We start from the raw sequence: 27,271 nt of genomic DNA, 5'->3' as shown, positions 1-27,271 counted from the left end.
AACACCAGTGTTCTTATTAGAGTTCTTCATAGGCGAATCGAAAATCTAAAAATATTTTGCTTTCTCCTGTTAAAGATTTTTCTCTCCAGATTCACACCTCTGTGATGATGGCAAAACCTTTTCTCCCCAATCAAAGGAATGGATTTGGCTACTACGGCTGCCATCTAAGCCGTGCAGTGTTCATCCAGAAGATGATACAAAGTCTGAAGAGTATTCTGAACGCTCAGAGAAAAGCCCAGCTTACTGATTCTCCTCCCTCCTTTCAAGCCACTGCTGTACACACCTTACTGGGTTATCAGCAGTCTCATATTTTAGCTGTTAGTGTTGCTCTTATTTTCTTTGCACCCAGGCAATCCATCTCTATTCTTAACTTGCCTCCTCGAAGGCGTATCTCAAGTAAATAGGACACAGCAGAACACTGTGTCAAGCAATTTTTCTAAAAGTCCTATATCAGTTCAAAGGCTTTCTCTGTTTTCACTAAGGTTTTAATTGATATACACATTTAGATATTCAAATTATTCATTTTCAGCAGTCCTTACTAAATAATGACTGCCCATTTAGCCACGTTCAAAATTAACATTCAAAAGGAAGAGTTTTCATTTATTTGACAAATACAGCACATCACCTATCACTGATACTATTTGTTTGTTAAGTATGACTGTAACTGCATATTTCCACTGGGTAAGCTGATAAAGCTGATAGCTGCTTGCTAACCGCAGAAACTCTGCAAATAAAATCTTTCTGGAACAACTGTTATGTGTAAAATTAGCTTTGTTTAAAATTCATATCCAAATACAATGTGAGTCTGTTTATTACATCATCTTGCTTTTCCATATCTAAAGATCATAAAACACTGTAGAGCAGTCATTCTCTTTATCTTCATTTTATAGGCAACTGCTTAATTGGCATTAGCAAATTAAACAATCGCCACTTGATAGAAATGGAAGCATTTACAGTGAAAATATCTGCAGTCCAACTATTCACAACTGGAGTATTTTTTAAGATAGCTATAGAGGAAAAAAAGCAAACATCGACAAGTGATGAAAATTTCCCTCCCTGAAATGCTCCTAGTTTTCTAATTATTTTGTCATCTATAGCAATGTAAGTAAGAACCCCAGTTCTTAGTGGATCAAAACAACCACTTTATTTTCCTCATAAATTTGAGGGTAAGGGATTTCAGAAAAACTCACCTAGATCATTTGTCTCTGATGTATGTAGTGTCAGCTGGAGTGATTAGGGATGGAGGTGCCACGTCAAAGGTGACTTCATCACGTGATGGGATATTTAGCCTCTTTGGCCTTTCTCTCTCTCTTTGAAGCATCTCATCATCCAGGGTATCTCTTTATGGCTTGAACATCTCACAATGTGGAGGAAGATGAGGAGATTTGAAAGGAGACCAGATGTGTCCATAGTTACAAGAAAACATTCAAGAGAGTGTGGCATCACAGAAACTAACAGTTAGGGTTCTCAATTGAAGGTAAATAAATTTCCTCTAACTTGTTTGAGCCAAAAGGGATTTATGAAAAATATTATGTGGTTTACAGTATCTTTGGGAAGATAACAGAATTGAGCATGGATGTGTAACAGCCCTAAAGAGATTAACCAGAGAAAATACTCAAACTCATCTTCACACCCTACAACTGGCATCTCACTCATATGGCATCTATGGCATTAGGGTGAGAAAACCAAGAACTCTCCTGCACTTGCCCAGAAGAATCAGATGTATCTACTACTGTACTTGTCTCTGTACCTACTATTTCTGCCTTAACATCTAACCTTGAAATCCTAGAGGTCATCAGTAAAATGAAGAGCCATTTCATTTTATTGGCTGGAACAGAAGCTACTCTGTAGTTTGTCAAGAGGTAAATAGGATATAAGAATGTGGATAAAGTTTATGTATAAAATCTTGAAAGCTTTGAAACTGAGAGTGGAAAAATGAGATTGTAACTGGAAGCCACATTTACTAAATAAAGATTTTTTCATTTGTTTTTCTTTAGGATAATAGACATTAGCATACATCTATGTTCTGATTAAAGAAAATTTAAAAGGTTAGTGAGATTAATAAGGTATAGATTAAGATTCAAAATCCTTCAAATGGCAAGAGGTAATGGGATAAAGATTATATATTGAGCAACTGACCTTTTACTGAAAAAAATCTTCCTTGAAAATGAAATGATGGATAAAGGTGAAAATATGCACAGCTAGTTTTTTAGTTGGAGACAGAAAAATAGAGGTGTGCCTGTTATATATTTTAATTTCCTTAAATTATTAATTTTGTCATCAGCAGATATACTGACAGGAAGTTGAAAGTGGAGTAGTTTGGGAAGTCGGGAAGGAAATATGATGTTTCTTACGATAAATGATACTAAGATTACCAAGTTGTGTTTAGAGTCCATCTGACACATGGAATTATGATTTTAATGTGAATCCAGTCTGATAGAGGTTATATGATTTGGGTGTTAAAAAAAATGATGGCTCATAGACTAACCTGGATAAAATGGAAAGTGAAGACAGGAGGTTGTTGATAGTAAGAAATTCATGACATGTATAAAGTGGAAGTCATTATATGTTCAAAAATATTTAAGCAGAAATACTTGAGTAAGGAGGAAGGATAGGGAAGTGTGGTGATAGAATAGAATGCATGCTTTTAGGATTTTGCCATTATTTAGAATTTGGTGGTGATAAATTCTGTGACCTTTGTGTGTCTGAAAGACAATGTGTTGGGGAGAGGGAATGTCCATGACGACTGATGATAGGGAAGTAAGTACAATGAGATCAGAATATTGGCCAGATCATTCACAACGATGCTTATGGCTCCAGGAAGAATTACTGGAGTTGGTAGGGAAAGACAAACTGGGGACTAAAATTTTCATTGAATGAGTGGGGATACCTGTTGAAATCAAGGGGCAAGACCAAAAAGTCCATAGACGAAGAGGAGAAGAGCCTGGTGTCTCTGTTGTGGATATCAGGCAAGCAGGATTTTTTGTGAGAAGGTAGAAGGTTACCATTTTGAAATATAAATGGTGAACAAAGGATATAATTATCCTACCAGTTTGTGTAAAAGAAATAACATAGCACTTGAGGAGGTGGTCGAGAAGGCAGTGTTCCCTGGCTGCAGCCACATTTCTGCCAAAGTAAAGAGCTAATGGGAATATTATGAGGTATTGTTGAGATGCAGGAGAATGGGATGATCATGTTTAAGGGATCCAGAGGGCACACTGAAAAGATTTACAAGAAAGGGAATATATGGGTGAATTATTTAGTCACCTTAAGAGAACAGAATGAGAGTGAACGTTTAGAAGACAATTGAATAAAGAAGAAAAACTTACTTTTCCTGCAGTGATTAGAGTAAGCAGACCTGGGAAGCGCTGTGAACTAAATCCTGATAGTCTTTTAGAAATATTTTCATCTGTCTGAATCCTCTAGGAAGCACACACTAGGACAGAATTAGATGTGAAAGAGAATTTTTTGAGGTAATGCCTGTTCATGATAAAGAGGAAAGCAGGCAATTACAGGTAAAGAGAATCTTCTCTCCGGACCTTGATGTGGACCTGACCTGTGAAATAAATGATGGAAAGAGAGAGGTTGTTGTTAAAAGAGCCACAGGCAGTAGCACAGCTCTGAGAAAATTTGGGGCATAATGATTGGGGGTCCCCAAGCAAGGATTGCCCAATAGAGTGGTTCTATGTTGAAGAGTTCTATACCCTGACATGCTCGGTAAATGGCTGGGAACATGGCCTCATTTTATGGAAGGTACCAAGGAATCTCAGCCTCCAGTTAAGTCCTTGCAGAAGCATCTCTTGATACCTCCATGACTGTCACAAGTAAACAAGTAAAGTTCTAGTGCCGTCAGACTAAATAAGTCAATTTCAGGGCAATTTCTTTTGAAGATATTCACTAACATAGCACATTTTTTCCCCTAGAATGAATCATAAACTTTTAAAACTTTCTCTTAGATTCACATTTTAGTACAAAGGACAGGGGAAAAAAACAATTCAAAAACTAAATAATATAATTATGCAATATGGTAAGTTCTATAAACTTTCCCTATGATGTCTTTGAAGAAAAGATGAAGATAAATGACTTTATTATAGTGTAAATTGATGAATTTGCAATTTTTTGAACAGTCTTGGCCCCAAAATATTGAATTACTGATCAATGTTAGCACGCAGGAAATGTTTTAGTAACATTGTAAGACCTGGTCCTTAACTGTGTCCCACATGACTTTTTTTTAAATCAATGATTTAAACATATGAAAAGACATCAGCAGGTGGTAGGACGATGAGGGGGAACACTAACTGGGCTGTGAAGGATAAAAGACTCGGAATCCAAAAAAATCTCAAGTGTCTGGGATGGCAAATCAGAAGAAATTAAATACAAGAAGATTGAACTCACAGTTCTAACATTGTAAGTGCAAGGTAGTGAAAATCACCTTCTGCTCTGCTCTGAACAGAAAGCACTGGCAGGACTGCATGCAGAGTCAGATATCACGTTCTTCAAAGATCACTGATATTGGAAGAAGTTTCAGGGGATATAAACAGGACAGGCAGGTGACTTAAAGCTATGCCGCATACTGAATGCCAGTCAATAGAGGCTGGCACCGCATTAAATGAATTACATTTATCTTAGTCTTACAGTTAAATCTTAAACTTGTGAGGATCTTCCACAAAGCCTTCTATCTGATTTCTAAGGGCACCAAACACCTTCCTGCATTATGGCCTCTAAACGCACTCCTCTCTGTCCCTGAACACTCCACTCCCTTTACCCCTAGCATCAGTATGACCAGTCACCTCAGTGCTCCTGAGAATGTGTAAAGGTGCCTGTAAGCAGTTAGATGGGTGTAGACACACACGCACACCCACACACACATGTGTCAAAGCTTGCTTCCCCAGTGTCTAACAGGATACCTGCCATATATGACTCATCCAGTAAGTACTTACTTAATCACTGATATGAGGAATATTTTTTAAGAAATGAATGTGGTTAGCCTGAGAGAGGATTCTTGGGGGAGGAGGGTAGATAATGAGCTATCTTTTAAAATAATTGAAGGACTTTCTTTTAGAAGATCTATTAAGCTGTTTCAACAGAACTTCTATGAGATCTATTAAGATGTACTAAGTTGTTTTGGTAACATAGTAAGAGGTAGACCTGAAAGAAACAGTTTAAAGCTCCGGGGTTAGATTTTGCTCAATAATTGGGAAAGCTTTCTAAGCGGGATAATTATCTAAAGCATAGACTATTTGTTAAAATTCTGAATATTCTGTCATTAAGATGTGCAGAAATCTTGTTTATTTCTTAGGAACATTTTCTTTTCACACTATAACATCTCTGAGATTAGTATGTCTCTTTCATGTCATTTTGTCTTAAAATTACTATTATAATTATTATTTTCCATGCATTCCTGATCATCAGAAATTGTTAGCATTAAACGTAAAGAATAGTTGTTACTGAATTAAAAGATAATCGTGTCCCCTCCCAGGAATCAAATAGCTGTGGGAAGAAGGGCGTTCATGGTGAATGTTTAGTAACATTAGTAGGTTAGTGATGTTCTCTTGCCAGTGCTGTGGATACACAGAGGATGATTTTGTGTGAAAAAAATAAGCATCTTTGACTTGTAAGTTCGTTGATTCAAAACGATAACATTCTAGTGTTAGTGCAAGTTCATGTGCCCCATGCACAGTGAGGCCAAACAAACTGAAACAGCAGGTTTGGAGCAGAGAAAGGTTTATTTCAGTGCCACGCAAGGTGACAGGTGGCTTATGCTCTAAAACCCCCTGAGCTCCCGGAGGGTTTTGGCAAAGCATTTGTAAAAGCCAGTTTAGGGAGGGGGGTCACAGGGTATGCAATCAGCTCATGCACAGTTCTGATTGGCTGAAGGTGAAGTAACAGGGCAGAGCCACAGGGGTTAACCTTATCAGTCCTCAGCTCCAGGAGGCCTGTGGCTACGTATTCATGGTCATCAAGTTGTTAACATCATCCATTTGGTGGGGGGTTTTCACATTTCACAACTCAGGAAATGTGCATCAAATACTCTTATCTAGCTACTTCAGAGAGAAGCTAAAGCAGAGGATATGGGGGGAAGGCCTGTCCCAGGAAGATCCCATAGGGTCCTGCTCAGCTTCACTAGGAGTGTAGAAATTTTAGAATTCATTAACCAAATGATGTGCTTTTGTTTTTCTTTTTTTTCTTTTTTTTTTTTTGCGGTACGCGGGCCTCTCACTGCTGTGGCCTCTCTCGTTGCGGAGCACAGGCTCTGGAGGTGCAGGCTCAGCGGCCATGACTCATGGGCCCAGCATGTGGGATCTTCCCGGACCAGGGCACAAACCCGTGTCCCCTGCATCGGCAGGCGGACTCTCAACCACTGCGCCACCAGGGAAGCCCTGTTTTTCTTTTGATGTTTGCACAGAAGTAACGTATGAAAAACATCCATGCCCAAGTAAGTTTAAAAGAAGGCTTCAATAAGCATATAACTTAAATGCTGAGAAAGCAGTCTGTAGTTAATTGGCAGTGTTTTTCCTCCTTTCAAAGGGTACATAAAGTAACATGTGACTGGCAATCAATTTTATCTTATAGTCTATGAAGTATGATTTAGATTCTAGATTATGCTACCTTTAAAAGAGAGTGTTGGAGAGCATACATTAGAAATGCATGGACAATTGGAACCTAACATATTGCAATTGCATTTTAACTTTAAATTTGTACGCTTAATGTTATGGGCTGAATTGCAGCATACCAAAAGATGTGTTGAAGTCCCACCCTAGTGCCTGTTAATGTGACCTTATACAGAAGTAGAAAATTTGCAAATGTAATCAAGCTAAGATGAGGTTATACTGAACTAGAGTAGCTCCTATTCCAACATGACTAGTGCCTTCATATGAAAAGAAAAGAGAGACACAGGGAGAAGAACACCATGTGAAGACACAGAGATACAGAAGGAAGAGGGCCAGGTGAAGATAGAAACAGAGATTGGAGTTATGTTGCCAAAAACCAACAGACCGCTGGGGCTACCAGAAGCTGGAAGAAGCAATGAAACATTCCTCCCCTGGAAGTTTCTGAGAAAGCATGACACTGACAAAGCCTTGATTTTGAACTGCTAGCCTCCAGAAGTGTGAAACAGTACATTTATATTGCTTTAAAATCTGCCCTGTTTCCTAGAGTTCCCATAATAAAGTATGACATACTGGGTAGCTTAAAACAACAGAAATGTATTCTTTCAGAGTCCTGGAGGCTAGAAGACCAAATCAAAGTGTTGGCAGGACCATAGTCTCTCAAAAGCTTTAGGGGAGAATCTATTCCATGTCTTTCTCTTAGTTTTGGTGTCGCTGCTGGCAATCCTTGGTTTTCCTTAGTTTGCAACAGTGTAATTCTAATTTCTGACTCCATCACCCAATTCTCCCCCTGTGTTTTCTTATCTTCTTATAAGGACACCCATCATATCGGATTAAGGGCCCACCCTCTACCAGTATGACCTCATCTTAGCTAATTACCTCTGCAGCCATCCTACCTCCAAATAAGATAATTTTTTGAGGTACTGGGGGTTAGGACTTCGATATATGCTTTTGGAGGACATAATTCAACTCATAACATTTAGAAAGTTCACAAAATAATGTTATTTTCCATATTTGTTAGCTAAAAACCTCAAGAACATATCTTTAGTTTTATGATATTTAATTTAGTTTTGATACTTTAGTTTTGGTTTCTTGTACATACCTTTTTAATCCATGTTATTAGACAAAATGCAAATTTGTGGTTACAAGGTGTCTAAATCATTTATTTTAGGTCTTATATAAAGACTTATAAATGTAAAGAATGGTATTTTATCAGGAAGTCTGACATGTTAATTTTATTATTATATATATTTCACTGTCTCTGTTAGGAGGAAATAATAGAGACCATGTCTAAGATGTGAAATTTTTTTTTTTTTTTTTTTTGCAGTATGCGGGCCTCTCACTGTTGTGGCCTCTCCCGTTGCGGAGCACAGGCTCCGGACACGCAGGCCCAGCGGCCATGGCTCACGGTCCTAGCCACTCCGCGGCATGTGGGATCTTCCTGGAACGGGGCACGAACCCATGTCCCCTGCATCGGCAGGCGGACTCTCAACCACTGCGCCACCAGGGAAGCCCCTGAAATTTTAATATTTGTGTTAATTATTAATGAGACAAGACTATCATATCATCTTATCTATTCTTTTAAAAACTAAGCTTTTAAAATAGATGATTCAAAAAATAAATAAATAAAATAGATAATTCAAAAGACATATGAAAGCCACACAAATGTTTAAATAATCATCCTTTAACCTAATAGCAATAAGCTGCCAACTTAAAATGTGGTTATCAGGGCTTCCCTGGTGGCGCAGTGGTTGAGAGTCCGCCTGCCGATGCAGGGGACACGGGTTCGTGCCCCGGTCCGGGAGGATCCTACGTGCCGTGGAGCGGCTGGGCCTGTGAGCCGTGGCCGCTGAGCCTGCGCATCCGGAGCCTGTGCTCCACGGTGGGAGAGGCCATGACAGTGAGAGGCCCACGTACCGCAAAAAAAAAAAAAAAAAAAAAAAGAAAAAAAAATGTGGTTATCAGTATATTCTGGATTAAACCAACTGTCTTCAAAGATTAAGTTGTCCAGCTGGTGTCCACTTTGTATTTATGACAGTTTAAACACCTAGAACTCATGTTTATAATATGTCTTCCTTCCCTAATAAATTGTTAAATGATTTAAGTTTTCAGTGTTGTTCGTAGTAAGTGCCATGCCTAATATAATGAAATATGTGAATCTTTCCTACAATAATTTGGTAATTTAATTGAAAGTATGTGGTATGTGTGTGTGTGTCTATGTGTGTATGCAAGGCCATTTTGATCACTGATTCTACCCGCAGTAGGAATCAAAAAGAGCATTTCATTCAAAACGAATTTAGAATATTATTTTCATGGTTGAGGCACCACAAATTTCCCTTCCAGTAGACCTATCACAATTCAGAATGTACTAGCATCTAATGGGAACACACCATCTGTTAACAAAAATAAAATAAAATGGCTTGTCTCACATCTATCAATTCATCTGTCAGGTTTGGGATGAAGAAAAACATGAGTGTAAAATTCTAAATATTCTTCCATGGTTAGTAACCAGTGTAATTCATAGCAACACTCTAAGAAGTGTCCTAGGTTTTAGGCTTGTTTCTTGTCTTCTTTAAGGTCAAAATCCCCTCCTACTACAGAAAAATAAGAGAGTTTCTTTCCATGAAAAATGAGACAAGAGCTGGTGTGGGAAAGGCACAACCCTTTTAAAAGAATGATTGAACTAAGATAAGGGAATCTTAAAAGATTTATCCACGGGGCTTCCCTGGTGGTGCAGTGGTTGAGAGTCCGCCTGCAGATGCAGGGGACACGGGTTCATGCCCTGGTCTGGGAATATCCCACGTGCCGCGGAGCGGCTGGGCCCATGAGCCATGGCCACTGAGTGTGTGTGGTGGGGAAGGGGTTTTTGTGGTTTCTGGGAGGCCATGTTTATCCTCCAGGTATAAACCATGCAACCAAGGCTAAGCCAATCAATGCATTCTAGTCTAGGCCATAGTGGTTGGTTCATGTTTGCCTGTGACATAAACTGCTTGCACTGTGAGTCTCAGGATCTTTTCTGGGAGTTTGGGGTTCAAATGTGCGTGGTCTTTGATCAATGTGTATGAAAATGAATGTGGTGTGTGAAACTGTGCAAATATTTTTGCTACATAGTGTGAGGAGGGGAAAATCTGAGGATGAAGTGGGCACAGGGAAGAGTAAAGTCAGAAAAGCCCAGCACACAAAAGAAGCCAGGGCCCTGATGCCATGACGCACCTCTGGATCAAATCATACCTGAAGGAAGCCATGTCTCTGGACTTGGTGACTATATGAAAAGGTCAATTTTCAATTTTTATTTATAGGACTTTGAGTTAAGTTTTATGTCACTCTGAACCAAAAGCAAACTTATATAACCTATCACTTAAGTTGCAGAATTGCAGGGTGGAAGAGAATTTTAAGATCAGCATCATGACAGGCTGTTGTGTTGGAGGAATTTGCTAGTATTATAGTTTGAGTTATTAAAATTTGGAAGCGTTTCCATTTAAAATAAGGACAAATATAGGGTTTTTGTATAATGACATCACTATCATTTAGCTGGGAGTAAGAGGAGTATTTTAATAACCACCTTGGCTAGAATAACACATAACTCATGCATTTTTTCCATTGTCTCAGCTCTTAGGTCCATGTGTGTTTACTGTGACTGTGAATATCATTCATCATGTTTTGCAGAGAGAAAGAGAGCAGCTGAAGATGAGCGATCTAGAAGTTTATTTCCAGAGAATGTTTCTAAGGGGATGAGACAATGAGCTAAAAACAGTAGCACTGAACCAGCCACCTAAAGACCTGCAAACCTTGAGATTCGTGATTCGATGACACCTGCATATGCAAATTAAATCCTAGAAACTGGCATCCTCTTTTTGTTTCCTTGTTTGTTTTTATGCTTTTATATCAAAGCATTTAATTTATTTTCATTCCTCTTTTGTCTTTCTACACTGTCAATATGTGTGATTTTTTTTAATTTTGAAGATAGTCATTGTTGCTCTGAAAGATTCACTTCTCTTTTCCTGGCCTGTCAGAAGAATTCAGTGTCTTCACCTGTAACCACAAAATGAGGTTCAATTCATTTTAATATGACACTTCCAACATTTGGGCAAATTACTTAAGCTTATTGTGACTCAGCTTCCTCAAGGTAAGTGGGAATCATAATACTTTTCTTTGAGGTTTTTAATGAGTTTTGAATAAGATCATGCAAGTAAAGTTCTTAGCACAGAGTCTGGCATATTTTAAGCACTAAATGATTGCTTCCATTTGTATGAAATGAATCTGACATATAACTTAGATGGCCTGTGGTATATCCTCAAATTTTCAAAGTTACATTGAGACTGGAGAAGAAAAAAACATGTAATATTTATATATTACAGACTCCAAAACATTTTGCTACATATCTTTCTTATTCTGAAGAGAAATGAATTTAGTATCATTATTTCCAGTTTTCAGATGAGGGAACTGAGGCTCAGAGAAGTGAAGTGATTGCACACAAACAGAAAACGGAAAATTTACAATCCAAATCCAGGGGTTCTGACCCTTGACCCATATTCTTCCTGTTATGACCTTACTTCATTCAGCCATCATGACTCTTAGCTGAAAGAGCTCAGAAAACCTCTACCCAAGATCACATGTGTACAGATAAAGAGAGGAAGCTTGAATAGAGTGGAAATTAGTAGAAAACCTGTCTAATCAATCGTCAAAGGTCATAGAATGTGTATAAGCAGGTCCAATGAATTTAATGCACTTTCATCATGTCTTAAAAATAAGGAGCTTTGAAAAACTGGGACAGTTTTAGCCTATTCATAGACCTGGATTAAAGCATATCTAGAGAATAAATATACATATAATTATACAATTATAATTATAAAACATATTTATAATTGTAATGATCATATTTTGCATTAGAATAATACTTTAATTCTTTATGGTCATTTTATATATGTTTTCTCATTTTTTACTTGTAGCATCACTCTATGATATGCTCAGGAAAAATCTTTAAATATAAAAAGGTAAACATTGTAGATTAAGCAATATGAACAATCTCATTTAACATTTCTTATAAATGATCTGGATAAAACTATTTTACTTAGAAATTTCCAGACTTACATTAGAATGGAGTTGGGTGTGAGGAAGCATCAAGTAACTAAGAATAAGCCTTGGAGCTGTATTTGGAGTAGATTTGGTTTGTAGGAATGTGTACTTTCTAGTGAGAACAAGCTCAGTGTACAGCAAAACATTTGAAAAAGATAGTCCAAACACTATCACAATGATAAACTTTTCTCTTTTACTTTACAAGGTCAAGGCAAAAGTCTAGAAGTCACTGGAAGCAGACTAATATAGTACTTCAAAAATATAATCAATTCAATACTTGGTATCACTGTTAAAGGAAGTAGAGATGATTTGTGTGAGAAGATTTTTTTCATTTTGGGGAAGCAATAGTGCATGAGACTTGGAGTATTTTTTGCAATTGTGAATGCCAAGCTTTAAGAGAACGTTGATGGTATTATTACTCACCTGCTCATTTGCTTATTCACTTATTTACTCATTTAGTGACATAGTATAGTGTAGACATCTAATCTGACCAGCTGGTCAGCAGTAGCCTCTCTTTGCCAGTCGGCACCCTGCACAGGTTTTCACGCAACCGTACTTGACGATGGAGAAATCAATATAAGCAGTTGCTAGGGAGCTAGGGCTCCAGCTAGAAAGAGGAGAAAGTTTACAGATCTGGAGCAGGTGGTGAATAAACTGAGGGTAGAGCCAATCTAGTCATTGAGTGTTACGTATATCATGCTAAAGAGTTTAAGATTTTTCTGAAGTGATATAGGGAGTAATTGAGATACTCATGCTTTAAAACTGTTGTCAATAGAGACTTGTATTGCCACAGCCAAGTTAAGACTGAGTGAGTTGCTCCACTGGTCTGACTTAATGCTAATATATTTTGTAGTGCCCTTGTGAATCAGTAACATAACCTATAGGATATAATACATAATGGAAAGATTTTTGATATTTCTAATACCATTTATTAAACCTAATTTAGGAGCTGTAAACTGCTATTAAAATTTATTGGACAATTCATGCAATAAATGTCTCTTTCCGTTCTTAAATTTCCATTTGTTCTGTTACAAACAGAACAGAGTGCCCAATAAATGTTTCCCTTTCTTTTGAATTGACAAAACTGAAACAAGACCTGATAATTCAGAACACAAAAAAGCGTTGCTAACTACCTACATAGTAATATGTGGTTCCAAGAGGGCTCCCCTGGTGGCGCAGTGGTTGAGAGTCCGCCTGCCGACGCAGAGGACACGGGTTCGTGCCCCGGTCCGGGAAGATCCCACATGCCACGGAGCGGCTGGGCCCGTGAGCCATGGCCGCTGGGCCTGCGCGTCCGGAGCCTGTGCTCCGCAAGTGGAGAGGCCACAGCAGTGAGAGGCCCGTGTACCGCAAAACAAAAAAAACATGTGGTTCCAAGAAACTTTATAAATAAACACAAGGAAATATCAATTTAGAACTTCTGTTTAGCTGAGTGAGACTCAACTTTTATACGTCGGGGCTGTCACAAGAAATAGAGCAAACTAGACCTGAGAGCTGCATGTTTCCATGAATTCTAGTGGGAGAAGTAATACATTGCCTTTAAGTCCGAAGGGCTTTCAACCATAGTGAATAAGTGTGGTTCTCCACTATAAAATGGCTTAAACTTTCTTCGCTGACAATTTTATTTTTGATAATTGTATTTTGTTATGTATTTTATTATCCTAAAATTACTTGCGTAACAAAAGAAAATTATTTCCCTTTAGTTCCTTCTTTCCTCTTACATTTTAAAAATTTAATGGGGTTCGAAGAACCCTCTCACTGATGGTTAATAATGACAAGCAAATGTTTGCACCTGTCTTTGAATTGATACATATAAAATGTGAATGATACTGCTGAAAATAACAGTCATTAGAATAAGTGCATAATTCTTAACTTTAAAGACATTCCATTAACCACGTGGAAAAACAACTCAAACATCAGTACTAATAAATACTTTCTTAAAATAAAAATCATCCATTTCCTTGAAGAAATCTTTAAAATCCAAGGAATAACTTCTGTTAAAGATATGTAGGGAGGCACTTGGACCTGCCCAGAGATTTTGGTGACCACTTTTGAGAAGTTATGATGAAAATTACTCTGGAAGTGTAGGTTTGTTTAAAAGATAGCATATTATTTTTACATAAAGTAACTTTAATATGATATCTTGCTTGATTTTCCCTGCACACTCTATTGTAGATTTTTTTTTTTTTTTAGACTACTGCCTTGGACTTAGGCCACTCATCCTACTCTACCCTTCGTATCCTATTTTACCTTCCTTCACTCTGGCCTGATCTTATAATAACCTTGTTCTCTGAACATTCCCTAACTGTGGTATGCTTGCCTCCCTCTAACTTTAAGCATATAGATTTGCTATCCCACTGAACTACTTCTAGAACATTAGTTTGGACCCATTCTGCTTTTATTCTTAAGCGTGGGGTTGAATTGATAGCTAGATAAATTGAACAAATGAGCCACAATGACTACCTACTAATTATTTCCTTCAAATGCTGGGTCTTATCTACTTGTTCCTTCAATCTAAACCCAAGGTTATCCACTCCCTTGAAAGTGGCAGAAATAAAATAATAGTAATTACTTCATGTCATATTAAGAAAAGCAGATACATCATTATTAAAATTAACTTCTGACTCTGATCCTTTAACACACTGAATCAACTTCCATTTATGTTATTATACTCCTCATAATTATAAAAATAATTTTCTTTCCTGTTCTCTACCTCTTTGCTAGTTGTCTTTCAGAAAGGAAAATTTAATACCAGGGCTATTGAAATTTACCATGGTAGTTTAGGACTTTGTAATGAATACAGAGGCCATAGGTATGGCCCCTCCCTTCAGGCTGCGCAGTCTACTAGCAGAGCTGTAGGATGATGACCTTGTTAAAAACTAGAGGCAAGTGACTATCAGTCAGGTTTTCCCATGAGCATCTGAGCCATGTCATCTTTGGGTCAAGAACAGGAACTATCTGAGTCAGATTTAAAATATGTTAAATAGCTCATTTTCATAGAACTTTCAGTAAGTTTAATATATGTAAATTCCCTGTAGGTAGAACCAACAATGTCAGCCGCACAAGAATCTCAAGATTTACAGCAACAAAACAAGATTTCGTATTTAAAGTATACAACATGATGATTTGACATAAATATATATAGTGAAATAACTACAGTCAAACTAATTAATATATCTAGTCACATAGTTTTCTGTGTGATGAGAGCACCTGAAATCTACTCTCTCACCTTTTTTCTCCCTCTTTCTTAGAGCAGTGAGTGCTCCATGCAAATACTGTCATTGATTATACTGTCTGGTACTGTCTACCCTGATTCTGCTGGAGAATAAGTTGTGTTTCTTAATAATCATGTTGTATATTGCCTTTAAATCGATTGTACTACTACATCCCTAAATTTGACTGTAATGTAGGAGTATCAACTCATTCAACAACTTTGCAATTATATTTGACATTATCTACTAAAACTAAACATATACCAACCAATGACCCAGAAATTCTATTCCTATGCAAATTCCAAAAACAAATGACTATACGTGCCCACCAAGAAACCATGACTAGAATGTGCATAGCAGCTTTACTCACAATATCCCCAAACTGGAAGTAACCCAAATGTCCATCATCAGGAGAATGGATAAACAAATTGTGATATATTCATACAAAGGAATACTGCATAGTAATAAAATGAATTAACTAGAGATAAACAAACGGATAAAAAATAAATTTCTTCTTTAGCTGACATCTACCAGTTGAGTCCTGTGTAATGTGCTAAGTGCTTTACATGACTTCTCTCCTTTAATTTAACTCCAAAACTTTATGAGGCAATTTTTCCTATCTGCATTTACAGCGTAGAAATTTGATATTTGAAGTTAAATAACTGTTCCTAGATGTCTTAGGTAAAAAATGATAAAGCCAGAATTTAAACTCATGTGTTCCTGACATCAAAACATCTACTCTTAGCTGCAGTGTTAGACTGCCTATCAAAACACTCTTCACCTCCAGGAGTCACTATCCATAACCTCACACAGATCAAGAAGCTCATTTCATACGTATATTTTTAGAGTAAATTCCTTGTAAATTACTTTGTCTCTGTAGTAAAGGAAGTAGAGCCTAGAACTGTTTAGAATCTAAGGTGAATTTGTAGGGTTAGTACGGAAATGGCTGGAGAATGAATGAGCCACCCTTGTGGCTAGAGTATAAACATAGTGTTATATAATTTTAAAGGATATCACTTCGTATAACTTATCTGCAAACTAAATGTTCTAGTACTTCTGTGGTTTGCAGGTGTACATACACAGATGTAGCTTTGACGCTTTGCCAGTCGTTGCATGGCAGCCAATCTTGTTTGTGGAACATGGAATTAAAGCCATCAATAGATGTTAATAATGTGCTAAACTTTATGAATAGGAAATTTTAGTAACCCTTAATCACTCACTTGGTACATTACTAGCAAAAAGCCTGCAGTTTAAGATTCAAAATTAAAATCTATGCAATAGTTTGTTAACAACAGTAAGAGCCACTGAGGGGGCTCAGTTTGCAGCCCACTTTTATGTCCCTTTACCTCCATGTGACTTCATGTCATATTTGAGATTCAATTCTAGGATAATAATTAAACACAGTTTCAAAACTATTAAAAAGAACAATCATCTCCTCAAAGCTTACTTTTGAACGGCTCATTATTTCGTTTCTGTTTGTGCAAGGGTATTTATCACTTCGCACTATTCTGCCACCACCTGATCCTTATCCGAATGGATAGAACTTATCTTTTTGACTCACCTCTCAGGGCTACTGTGGCTAAAGGTACACAGAGTAACTTTAGTTTATCTATATTAGAAGGCAATTTTCCATGCTAGTTCAAAGGTATTCAAGCTCTCTGCAACACTCTGAGTTATACAGCCATTATTAGTTAAACTTTTAAGTCAGAACTAAGTAGATTCAAACAGCACACTCTGGCTTGCTTCTCCTAATGCTCTGTAGTTCCACTTTCCCCACTAGGGATCTAGGGCCAGGTCCTGGGGCATTTTGTTTGGCTTCTTCTGCTTATCCCATGAAATCATGTGCACCTATAGTGCCAATCCCTTCTTTTTCGTGAGTTCAAACACTGAAAAGGACTGACTAGAGTTTGAAACTGGCTATGTGACCTTGAACAACCAATCAAATTCTTCAGTACTTGATTTTCTCATTTGTAAAAATAAGAATAATACTCTCAGGTTTGTTGTTATAGTTTTTCACAAAATGTTCCTTCCCAAATAGTAGACCCAAAATTTTTCCTGGAAAAGATAGATTCTAGAGAGAACAGATTTGGAAAATTTTAAATATCGTATCTTAATTTTTAAGTATCAAAATTACATGATTACATTAGTGATTCTGAGTACTAAAGTAAGAAAACTTGTTTACATGAACTCAACATTTCCCAGAAATTTTGACAACAGAAGCTGTGTGTTTAGTACTTGTTAACCTGGTAGAGAACTAGAGGCCGCAACGTGAGAGGCCACAACGGTGAGAGGCCTGCGTACAGCAAAAAAACAAAAAACGGGAAATTTACAAAATTTTATGTATCTATATAAGAATACATGTATGTATAAAATGCTGTGCCATTTAAAATAACATTAAAACATTCAAAACCATATAGATAAGAAAATTATAAAGATATTCATGTAAAAACAAGCACCGAATTCAAGACTGTGGCTTTCTCTTGGAGGAAGAAGTGATGAAGAGAGAACACCTAGTGAGGCGTCAACGATATTGGGGAAGAAATAAGATGCACATTACCTAAATTATTTTAAAAATTCATAATGTTAGATATTAAAGGGAAGTGTGATTTTATAAAAGAGGATTTTATAGGTCTTTACACTTTGGAAAAAAACAAAGGCTCTAACTGGAGCGGAGCATACTAAAAAATATTAGAGATATCATGATTTTAAATATCCCCCAGATTCAAGGATGCAGACAGAGATGGCTAGTTGCCATCAGGCTGCTCTTTACCAACTGCTTTGTAAATAGTTATAAAAAATCTTAAAATACTTCTTTAATTATATTGGCATTGATCCTTTCTTTTTGGTATTTTGTGAAACACTTATTTACATGTTGCACTTATTCTCTAGGGCTTAATTTTGTGAGCCTCAGAAGAAAGTTAAATATGTTCTAAGATTATATAAGCTCAAATGTTATATTTAAATGATCAAGAGTCGCTAAGGCAAAATGTCAGCAGGATTAACAATACTTTGCTAAGAAACTAGTTCCATATAATAGAAAATATAGCCCTGGACCTATATCCCATTAAAATGTAAATAGACAGACATCCCAACATGTTTCCTCCAAACGTTTTTTAATAAGTCAAGCTGTATTTTATGCAAGAGGCTGTAGCTAAAATTGTCTTGTTTCACATCTGCATTGTGATTACTAGAGGTTTTAGCATTTGATGTCAAAAGAGATGAAACTCACATCCAGAAATCCATCTGGAGAAAAGTGAGGGTAAGCTTTCATTCCTTGTATTTTGTATTATGCATTAGTGGATCAGATCCAGAAAGTTTACTTTAGTTTGAACCAACTTGGAAAAGCTATTTTTTTTAAAAAAGGGCAGATTATTTAGTTAATGTGAGATACTTTAGATGGAGTAGACAACACTCCCATATTTCAAAGTTGTTTTTTTTTTTTAACATCTTTATTGGGGTATAATTGCTTTACAATGGTGTGTTAGTTTCTGCTTTATAACAAAGTGAATCAGTTATACATATACATATGTTCCCATATCTCCTCCCTCTTGCATATCCCTCCCTCCCACCCTCCCTATCCCACCCCTCCAGGCGGTCACAAAGCACCGAGCCGATATCCCTGTGCCATGCGGCTGCTTCCCACTAGCTATCTACCTCACGTTTGTTAGTGTGTATATGTCCATGACTCTCTCTCGCCCTGTCACAGCTCATCCTTCCCCCTCCCCATATCCTCAAGCCCGTTCTCCAGTAGGTCTGTGTCTTTATTCCTGTCTTACCCCTAGGTTCTTCATGACATTTTTTTTCTCTTAAATTCCATATATATGTGTTAGCATACGGTATTTGTCTTTTTCTTTCTGACTTACTTCACTCTGTATGACAGACTCTAGGTCTATCCACCTCATTACAAATAGCTCAATTTCGTTTCTTTTTATGGCTAAGTAATATTCCATTGTATATATGTGCCACATCTTCTTTATCCATTCATCCGATGATGGGCACTTAGGTTGTTTCCATCTCCGGGCTATTGTAAATAGAGCTGCAATGAACATTTTGGTACATGACTCTTTTGGAATTATGGTTTTCTCAGGGTATATGCCCAGTAGTGGGATTGCTGGGTCATATGGTAGTTCTATTTGTAGTTTTTTAAGGAACCTCCATACTGTTCTCCATAGTGGCTGTACCAATTCACATTCCCACCAGCAGTGCAAGAGTGTCCCCTTTTCTCCACACTCTCTCCAGCATTTATTGTTTCTAGATTTTTTGATGATGGCCATTCTGACTGGTGTGAGATGATATCTCATTGTAGTTTTGATCTGCATTTCTCTAATGATTGGTGATGTTGAGCATTCTTTCATGTGTTTGTTGGCATTCTGTATATCTTCTTTGGAGAAATGTCTATTTAGGTCTTCTGCCCATTTTTGGATTGGGTTGTTTGTTTCTTTGTTATTGAGCTGCATGAGCTGCTTGTAAATTTTGGAGATTAATCCTTTGTCAGTTGCTTCATTTGCAAATATTTTCTCCCATTCTGAGGGTTGTCTTTTGGTCTTGTTTATGGTTTCCTTTGCTGTGCAAAAGCTTTGAAGTTTCATTAGGTCCCATTTGTTTATTTTTGTTTTTATTTCCATTACTCTAGGAGGTGGGTCAGAAAGGATCTTGCTGTGATTTATGTCATAGAGTGTTCTGCCTATGTTTTCCTCTAAGAGTTTGATAGTTTCTCGCCTTACGTTTAGGTCTTTAATCCATTTTGAGCTTATTTTTGTGTATGGTGTTAGGGAGTGATCTAATCTCATACTTTTACATGTATCTGTCCAGTTTTCCCAGCATCACTTATTGAAGAGGCTACTTTAGATAGAGTAGACAACACTCCCATATTTCAAAGTTCCTTTATACCTGAAAGATACTTCATTATAATGAAGCATCTGCATATGTTTACCAAAGTTTTTCTCTAGTCAGATATCATTATACTGATAGCAGCTTGGGAGTAATATAGCCTGGTAATTAAATCTGTGCTCATCATTCATAAACTACATGCATGACAAAGAAATAAGTTCCCTCACCTCTCAGGGTTCATTTCCATCATCTGAAGTGTGAATAATAAGCACATCTACCTTGTGATGCTTTTTCACAGATTGAATGACATAATGTACCTAAGATGGTATCTTGGACAGACTAGGGTGATTTCAGAAAGGAACACACACACACGTACACAAAGAGAAAAATTAAAGTTGTCCTGAGTTTATTCCTGCAGGACATATATAAAAGGTAAATGGAGGGTACTTTTGAGGGTAAATCAACTAGGACAATTTTCTAGAAGCTGTGTATTTTCTTCTCATAATTTGTTGTTTAAATAATTATTAAATAAAGACCACTTCAAGTATAATGGAATCTACTTGCAAAAACTTTTAAGTTTTTGTTCTACAACAACAAAGAAAGTTAAAATCATGTACCATGAATTATATAATTGATAATATTATTGTGGAGTTATTTAGGAGTTGAGTACAAAAAAGGGAAAAAAGTAATAAAAAATAACCTTAGATTAAGCTCTTTTTTTCCCCTAGATTCTCTATTTGCTTAAATTTTATACGGGTCAGTTCATATTTGCTAAAGATAAGAGATTGTTTTGAATTTCACTTAGCTTCCAAACATCTGGACTAAGTTGTGACACATAAGGGATGATATTTAATGAAAGATGAGCTACGGATTTTATACTAATTTGGGTATCACCAGTGCCAAGGTCAGCTCCTCAGGGTAACAGTGCCAGACATCATGGTTAGTCTTCATGGGTGGCCTTGTTCTCTGATGAGAATCTGCAGTTCAGTGGACATTGCTCATGACTGAAGGGCTCAAAGTGAATCAAATAACAGGGATCATATGGGGCTTCCCTGGTGGCGCAGAGGTTGGGAGTCCGCCTGCCGATGCGGGGGGTGCGGGTTCGTGCCCCGGTCCGGGAGGATCCCGCGTGCCGCGGAGCGGCTGGGCCCGTGGGCCGTGGCCGCTGGGCCTACGCGTTCGGAGCCTGTGATCCGCGGTGGGAGGGGCCGCAGCGGTGAGAGGCCCGTGTGCCACAAAAAAAAAAAAAAAAAAAAAAAAAATTGACTTCATGTCTATGTACAAAAAATATTCCCTTCAGGGATACAAGATCAAAGAAGTGAAAAAACTCTTACACATTCCTCTTAGAAAATTTTTCTTAGTTCCAGTTAGGTACAAACATGACATGATAGTAACATATGAAATTCGCTCTCAGTAGAATGAGCTTGAAAAATATATTCTTGGAAACCTCTTTTTGAATTACTGACCCGTTACTCCCAGTATTTCTAAACTAGAATTCATCTAGGAAAAATTTGCTTGATATGGTACTCTGGGAAGAACGTTTTGGACTACTCTACACACTATATTCCAATGGAGAATACACTATGATAATAGATGCCATGCTAAAAATTATGCCCTGACTACAACAAGAAGAAAATTAGAAAACGTCCTAAAATGTATATTATTTAAGCAATTTTTTATCCTAAGAAGATAGGGAGATTTGAATACGTGAGATTTTAATTGGATTTTTACAAAAGTATTTACAGTTCTCACACTAATATTTTACAGCGAAACCTAGAATGAGCTAAAATTTCATGTTTTAATGTCCATAATTACAATGGCAAGAGACAGCTATGTTAAAATTTGAAATAAAATGATATTGTTTCAAAGCTAAAACTGATTATCTCACAGCTGTTTAACTTCAAATATGTCATTTAAGTTTTGGGGACTTGTGTTTATTAATCTTTAAAAATGAATAGAATGTCTCACTTGAAAAGTGATGTCAGTCTCCATTTTTTTCCACCCACCCACCCCCCTTAGCCTATAGCGATAATAGATGCCCACCTCAGTGTACTACTGCCCAATCAATGAGGCAGTGGGGTCCAAGGCTGGTGGATGCATATTCTGAACCAATTCCTCAGTAGCAGACAGGGTCTGGAATTAGTTTAGGACAGAGATTTCTTATATCATAGAGCACAGCCAATATTCTCTGTTTTATTATAGCATATGAGTTATATTTATTTAAAAGTCTTTTTTACAAATCAACTCAAATTATTTAATAGAAACAACTACATATAATGATTGCTAAAATCTTTCAATATAGCTATCTTCCAAGACCAGGAAGCTCATATCCTACTCTATAATACCAAGCACAATTTAAAATGACATTGAATATATTATTATAGTAGATAAATCAAGTAGAATTGAATTTCAAATACTCACCCCGCAAAATATATGATCAAACAGATAGGATCTGAATCTATGAAAATTTCTACCCTTATTTCATACTCCTTCCCATGAATGGTGTTTTCGCATATTTCCAGCAGTTGTATAAATGAAATAGAGGGTATGCTTTATTGACTCTCTGATGCAAGCCCTCCATATATAAGAATTTATACAGTAATGTTATTAACTTTGACATTAGGACCAGATTTATCTATGTAATTTCAGTCTTGCGTTACTCTAACGTGGTTGTAGGATTATAGAAATGTAAAACATTCACTCTAAAGAGTGATAGGTAAAGAAAAGTCTTCTTTCTGTTATTCTCTTTTATTTTCTCTTTGGTTTTTAGGTGATAGCATTCTGTATTGTCAAGTGGATAATATAAAACTCTGCCTAAAATCTTTAAAACTTAAAATCTTCTTTCAAATCATAATTAACACCCAGACTGAGTTTCATGACTAAATAGCTTTTGAATTCTTATCTATGCGTTCTAGAAGTCTTAGCTTTAACCTTCATATTCCATTTTTATACGGTGCCTGTAAGTGATGGTTGAACCCTGAACTGTGTTACATTGCCCCAGTAGTCTTCTTGTGTTTTTAAATTCCCTTATGTCCTACTCTCTGATTTATTAGATTTTGCATTTAAGAAACCTATTTCAATTTTAAGCCTGCTCAGACCTTTCTGTCTAGGTTAATTCTTTGGATCTTTGAATTATAAAACGTGTTTACCAGTCCTTTCTTGTCTACTGTATTTCTAATCTCTTCTGGCAAATTTAGAATTAATTTGCCAATAAGATGACTGTGTACATTCTGCTGCCGAAGGAGCAACATTTCTACTTTAAAAGCAGAGTGGGGGTAGGCATTAATTTTACACCCAAACAGCCTGAATGTTGTGTTCTATAACTGTCCTTACTTGCTACTGATTGGGAAAATTTGGCGATCTCTTTGTGTTGCAAATTCCTTCCAGATAAAAAGAAAACGATACCTACCTGGTTGTGCTGGAAGAGTGTAAATTATTCACATTCAGCACTCACTAAGGAATGGGCACTGACAACTGTCTAAGCATTGTTTGGGAGCTATATCTATATATAGATATACATATACGGATTGATCTGCTTAAAAATCTTTGTCCTTGTGTAAAGTCTTCCTTCTGAAAGCCCTTTTCTTGTGGTAATCATGGGCCATGGGGATTACATCTTATAATTGCTCATGTATATACCTTTATTGTTTGGGGGTGTTTTGGGGTTTTGTTTTGTTTTGTTTTGGGGGGATTGTTGTTTCTACGCTAAGTGTCAGGCTGAGGTGTAAACTTAACGTCTTCTTAGATCTTTCCCTAGGAATTCGCTTTCTAATTTTCCCTGTATATGCAGTTGTTTTTGAATATCTTAGTCTTTAATGGCTGGCTCCAAAAAGAGGAAAAAGCAAAAAATGAAGGGGAAATAAAAGGATGCTGATCCTTTAAATCCCCTGGAAGTTAATTCATCCAGAGGGTGAGGAGCTTGCAGCAACAATGGCTACCTACCTATCCTTCTACACCTCTGTGATCAAAAGCAGCAATTAGGAATCTGAAAACAGATCATAATATTTGGAGAACCCACCCCAAGTCCTACACTATGTGCAAGGTGCTCCAGGAACTCATACACAGCTGCTTACCAGATGGTTGGGGCTGGTGGATTTAACCTTATTGTGTTAAAAAACTGAAATTGACCAAATTGACCATAATTCACTGTCCAAGTCTTTCCTTGTAAGTTGCAAGCTTTCTACAGATTCTAGAGTTCCAAAATAATTGTATCAGATTGATTCTGCCAGAACAATTTTTGTCTAGATGGGGAGACAGATTCCTGGTGCTTCCTACCTCTCCGAATTCCCAGAAACCTCTCTTGAGTTTCTTTTAACAAATGTGTTTTGAAGTGATTATAGCATAACATTAGAACTAAATTTCAGTCAGGAAGTTGGTTGTAGAACATGGACTAATTATTTCTCTGATGTTCAGTATTTTTAAGATTGCATAATCTTGAGGTCAAGGAATTAATTTCTTTAAAAAAATTTAGCGAAGAAAAAAGACACTGCTAAAACAATAAAATCAGCTTCTTGATTACTTAGATATGGCTTCTCATGAAAGCAATGTGAGGCACAACTCTAATATTCATGTGGCTTTAGACCGTAAACACAGAAATTAAAATGAGCAGAATACAATTAAAGATATGATAGGTGTATTAACCAAAATAGGAGAAAACAAGCACAGTCTTGGGGACTCATCAGCATTTAGAGTTCCTTGTTTTGTCTCCACACTCAGGTTACCAATATGCAGTTAATTCACTGTGTTATCTTCCCTAAGTCCTCTAGGAGAGCTGCCAGCCACTGGTTTCTCTTTGATAAATAGAAAGCAGCTAGTGTCTCAAGGATGGCTATTAATCTCCTCACAAGATGAAAGTACTGTAAGTGGAGAAAACTGAGCAATGCATTATAGTTAGGGATTCATACACTCCCTACCTAGGAATAAAAGATCTTTGAAGCAGTTTTTCCCTGGAGGATGGATGTTTTAATTGTTACATAGTTATTTTAAGAAATCAGGATACACCAAAAAGAGTAAATTTAATAAAAGCTTCTTATTTGGAGTACCTATTGCCTTAACATACATATTTGATCAAATTTCTTGTTTATACAAAAGAAAAACCAACCTGGTCTATTCCAGGAGGTGCCAACTAACAAGAGTTTTTCTTCTTGGTAATTGTTTAGCTTAGTTAGGTCATCTACTTAGCTATATTTTGAAGCTAAAAAACTGCAATACAGTGATTTAGGTTTTAGAAAATGAGTTTCTTTAAAAGATTAGTACATCTACCTCAAATTCTATAGTGAGCACTGGAAAATCTTAGTACTCTTCAATATTTTGCATATGAGAATCCCTTTTTATTGTTATGCACATTACTTAATATCTTTTATATTATCTCAATATCCATCAATAGAAAAAATAAAGATCCAAAAGTTCTGTAAAAGTACAGTTAAAAGAATATGTTTTATTAATCAAAATAGTCATCTAATCTAAAAGAAATTAAATGAGTTATTATGTAACATGTAATAATTCATATCACATATTAAGGGCTCAATAAATATATGTTTTCATCATTTTATCCTTAAAATAGTAATATGAGTAAAATCATATTCAGTCCACAGCTTTTGCATATGAATTCAATAATATTTTGCAATAATTCAGTAGCTTTCTCACCGAATCCATAATTAGAAACCCAGGTCCTTATATAACAAAACATGTAAAGACAAAGTATATAAATGTATAAATCAAGAAAATGTTTCCTCTGAGAATTCCAAAGCGTTTGTTAATCTGTGTAGTTGGGAATCACACAAAGGAATTTGGAATGCCTTTGTTTCCTTGTGCTTATATCATCTGTTTCTTTAGGTTAGCCAACCTAGATTAAAACAAAACTATTGATTAATCAAATCCTAGAAATGTTTAATAAGCAACTACTTTGTGTAAAGCTCAAAGGTAAGTACTATTATTCATGGAGTTTCCAATCCAATGGAAGTAGATGGAGGCTAAAATAATTAGTTATGATAAAATGAATTTAAAGTAAGCCAATGGGCATACAAGAAAGGGGAGGTTAATTGGTATAGTTGATCAATAAATAAATAATTGTTAATTTCATGGATTTCGATGACTAGATAACATCTTAGCGCATTAACTTCCAACAAGTTTTAAACAAAAAAGTGGGACCACAAAATTAAAAAAAGAAAATCACTAGGAAGTACAACAAAAACCTTGGAAATCTGAGAGTTTTTGCCATTCTTAAAAAAAAAAAAGTTTAATAAAGTACTTTGGCATCAAACTTAAATGCTTTTATTATTTTTTTAAAGGAAATGCTTTTATTATTAAAAACAAATGCTTTTATTATTTTTTTAAAGGAAAGATTATCTCATCATTTCAGCACACTCTTCCACTTAGAGTTAGAATTATTTGTTTCTAAACCAAGAATTAATGGAAAATTGCCAATAATTTGTGGAAAACATATTCAGTTATTGTTCTTAAGTGATTTTTTGTCTTTTTAGCCACAACAATTTTCTACCCAACATTTTTGACAGTTTTTACAATATATCCCATAAAAAAAGTCCCAAAGTATATTAAGAACTTCCACCTAAAATTTCCTTATATAAGCCAAAGAATAATGTTAGTTAAAACTTTTGAGTATAAGAATATCTTTTTCTCCTAATATAACACGGAATTCTATATCTTGTCTTATAAAATGATGTATTTTTACAGATTGCATGTGTATGTGTGTATATATACTGTTAGCTCATAGATTATATAACTCACTTTTCTTCCCTCCCATTTTTTGACTGGTTGATAAACTGCTATAATAGTCATGAACGTAATACTGATATATAAGGAGGAAGTAGTGACATTTATGATTTTGCTACAGAACCACTTTCATTTACTCTAGTTACAAAAGTTGGCAGGGATTTTGATTTAATACTTCGGGGGTCTGAGTATAAATATATTGATCAAGAGTTTTTTAGAGTCAATAAATGTATGTCTCTCATATAACTGCTCTAATACTTCATACATCTAATTGATATCATGATTATTAAAGTAGAATTTCACTTGAAAGTTATCTTAAATATATAGTGGTTTTGGTCATTTTACATTTTCTAAATTAAAAAATATTGAACTGTCTGTGTACACACATGGAAAGCTGTAAATGTTTTATAGTAAACAATTCTTAACTATGAAAAGCATGGGATAATCATCCAAGTTTCTTTCTCCTAGTGCCATTCCCTAAAGCTTTCGTGCAGTGTTTGTTTATGAGGGAAAAGGAGGAGAGACAGCCTCATTTTCATTTTCTAGGATATCCTGATCAGCTCTTAAACTGCCAAGATTGACACACAAGTTAATTTTTTTCTATAGGAAGTGGACAATGAATCCACACAGAGCTACAGAGCTCTAATTACAGCCTTGTCAGCAAGCTATGTCTTACTACAATAAAATAATAAAGAGCTGTGTTGTCATATGCTTTTGAAAGTCATGGAAAAACGCATTCTAGATCTTCTAATCAGGGCTACTCTTAATCATTTTTATGCAATTTTACAACAGATATAAAATACTAGATGTCCT

General features: G+C 36.2%; 1 pseudogene; it reads left to right on the top strand.

Moving 5' to 3' along the window:
* The window catches only part of LOC136126996 (cytochrome b-like), a 168,331-nt pseudogene that overhangs the window by 11,911 nt on the left and 129,149 nt on the right, over positions 1 to 27,271 (top strand).

The sequence above is a fragment of the Phocoena phocoena genome, chromosome 8, assembly GCF_963924675.1.
Source record: "Phocoena phocoena chromosome 8, mPhoPho1.1, whole genome shotgun sequence".
NCBI classification, from domain to species: domain Eukaryota; kingdom Metazoa; phylum Chordata; class Mammalia; order Artiodactyla; family Phocoenidae; genus Phocoena; species Phocoena phocoena.
This window is presented reverse-complemented; position numbering and strand designations above follow the sequence as displayed.